The sequence below is a fragment of the Helianthus annuus genome, chromosome 12 (genome assembly GCF_002127325.2).
Source record: "Helianthus annuus cultivar XRQ/B chromosome 12, HanXRQr2.0-SUNRISE, whole genome shotgun sequence".
Classification (NCBI taxonomy): domain Eukaryota; kingdom Viridiplantae; phylum Streptophyta; class Magnoliopsida; order Asterales; family Asteraceae; genus Helianthus; species Helianthus annuus.
In genome coordinates this window covers 20,940,640-20,943,961 of record NC_035444.2, presented here as the reverse complement: position 1 = coordinate 20,943,961, position 3,322 = coordinate 20,940,640, and positions in this window count along the sequence as shown.

Genomic DNA, 3,322 nt, shown 5'->3' with positions numbered 1-3,322 from the left:
AGCTTGAATCCATGAAGAAAAATGACGTTTGGGATTTAGTCGAATTACCCAATGGTGTCAAACCTGTAGTTTGTAAATGGGTGTTCAAAACAAAACTGGATCTGAATGGGAACGTTGAACGCTACAAAGCGAGATTGGTTGCAAAGGGCTACACTCAAAAAGAGGGAATTGATTATCAAGAGACGTTTTCACCTGTCTCTCGTAAAGATTCATTAAGGATCGTTATGGCCCTAGTAGCTCATTTTGATTTAGAGCTGCATCAGATGGACGTCAAAACTGCTTTCCTTAACGGAGACTTAGACGAAGATGTTTACATGAAACAACCTGAAGGCTTTAAACCTGAAGGTCAGGAGCATCTAGTCTGTAAGTTGAAGAAATCCATTTACGGGTTAAAACAAGCATCACGTCAATGGTATCTCAAGTTTGATGAAGTCATGAAGAGGCAAGGTTTTATGAAGAATCAAGTGGATCAATGCACCTACCTCAAGATGAGTGGGAGTAACTTTACTATACTTGTCCTTTACGTAGATGATATTCTATTGGCAAGTAATAGTTTAGACATGTTGCATGAGTCGAAGCGGTTACTCTCGCATAACTTCGACATGAAGGATCTCGGAGATGCTTCTTACGTGATTGGCATCGAAATTCACCGAGATAGACACAAAGGGATCTTAGGATTGTCTCAAAAGACTTACATAGATCGTCTCCTTACACGTTATAACATGCAACAGTGCAAACCCTCCGTCGCTCCAGTAGTTAAGGGAGATGTTTTCGGTTCATTCCAGTGTCCGACAACAGAGGTTGAAAAGGAGCAAATGAGCCAGATACCTTATGCGTCAGTAGTCGGGAGCCTGATGTATGCTCAAGTCTGTACTCGCCCAGATATCGCTTATATTGCTGGAATGCTAGGTCGTTATCAGACTAATCCTGGCCTAGATCACTGGAAAGCAGCTAAGAAGGTCCTCAGATATCTGCAAGGAACGAAAGACTATAAACTGACTTATAGAAGAAGTGATCACTTAGAAGTGGTAGGTTATTCTGATTCTGACTTTGCCAAATGCAAAGATGACAAGAAATTTACTTCGGGCTACATCTTTATGTTAGCAGGCGGACCTATCTCATGGAAGAGTCATAAACAACAGGTAACTACAACTTCCACGATGATGGCAGAATACATTGCTGTTTACAACGCAACCTGTCATGGAATGTTGCTTAGAAATCTGATCACTGGACTCAAAATCGTTAACTCCATTTCTAGACCATTGAAGCTTTACTGTGATAACTCAGCTGCCGTTAGTTTTTCGAACAGTAACAGTTTGACTGGAGCTGGTTTATATCTCGATACAAAATATTTGTTCGTACGTGAACGAGTTGAGGAAAATAATCTTTGTATTGAGTATATTAGTACTAAAGATATGCTAGCGGATCCGATGACTAAAGGTCTCCCACCTAAAGTTTTCGAAGAACATGTATCGAATATGGGACTTATTAAAGACCTTGTTTAATGGCATATTGTACTAGCTTATGTATTAATTAATAAAATTTCCTCAGTTTGATTTTGTATGTCTCTAACATATGTTCTGCCGGTGTAATGACATATAGACAAATATAAATACAAATCAGACGCTAAAGGGCTTATACATATTTTGATCGTAACTATTAGGTTTTAAATTGAGGCTATAGTATGACTAATGGGGGTCCTGAGTCGAATGATGATTCAACGGCTGTATTTCTCTGCTATAGTTCTTGGTTTAAGGCTAAAATGAGTGTTAACTCCTGGCCAGGCTTACCTAATACTCATGATAAATGATTACTCGGCTAAGTGGGAGAATGTGAGATTAAATATATTATTAATGTAATATTTAATCTTGTAGCCTTTATAATCATTTATATTATATTAGATCAAAATATATTAATAACCTATTAATAATTAGTTGGTAATTGTTGATGGACCATATTACCCTTATTAACTAATTAGGTTTCCTCTTGGGTGTATAAATAAGGGAATTATTAGAGAGTTTAAGGGTTACACAAATTGCACAATTACAAACCCTCATAACATCAAATTCGTATCTCTCCCCATAACCGAAATCAACCCTACTTTCGGTTTCATCACCATCATCACCTTACACCCTAAGGAGGAACCGGATCACCTTGACAAAGATGTCGAACTCAATGGCTGCATCTCTGACTGGATTCTCTACCGGCCTGTCTGCTGTAACAGGTATGTTATTCATGTTTTCCATTAAGTTTAAACAGAACTGATCAACAACAAATTGAAGGAAAACTCAAAAAGACAAGGTGACATTTTTGTAATTACCACTAACTATCAAAGTTACTATACAAATGTGAACTCAACCAAAAATACCTAAAAAACACAATTTTTTTTAACATTTTTTTATTAAAAAATCGCTACATTTTGTTAGCAAAAAAAAAAAAAAAAATTGCTGCTACTAAAAGTAGCGATTTTTTAATAAAAAATGTTAAAAAAAATAAAATAATTTGTGTGTTTTTTTTATTTTTTTAGATTTTTTGGGGGTTTAGTTTTTAGCATTTTAGCTTGGGAGAGGGGGGGTTAGGTTTTTTAGATATATTTGTAGAGTAACTTTGATAGTTATTGATAATTACAAAAATGTTACCTTGTCTTTTTGAGTTTTCCTTCAATTTGTATGTTTAGTATGTTAAGATTATTTGTACAAAAACTTTACCCTACACTTGTATCAAGGTCTTGAAAAATAAACTACAAAACTATTAACTACAAAAACAAAGAGCAAAAAACAAACAGTTGCAAACAAAATAGTTCGGCAATTTATGTTTCCTTTCTGCTTCTTTTCGACCCACTGCAAATTACTACATAAAAATCACTCGAATTCTTAAGAAAATATCAATTATGTAAAACTTAGCATTTACCTGGACAATTCATACACTAAATCATGTTCCTAAGAGCCAAAAGTTTATTACCACTTATAAGAAATGGAATTGTTGCTAACAATATATATCCACAGCAAACCGACGGGTTGACAGATGCGTTAGTTTTCGGAGACGTTTGATATGCAGCTTATAGAAAGAGAAGCCAAAACACAACTTTTAGTATGACAAAAGAAAATTTAAAGCCCAAAAGAGAGACCTTACAGAAACACACCCAACACGCTCTTAGGTTTTCCTTACAGCCCAAAATACCAAAACCAAACACAACACACCAAAATTCAAAACTTCAAAAAAGAGGAACCTTACAGCTTTTAGTATAACTGGTTGGCGGCTGTAAAAAAAATAGACCAGTGGCCAACGGCTATGTGTAAAAAAGAATTTATTTTTTCACTAT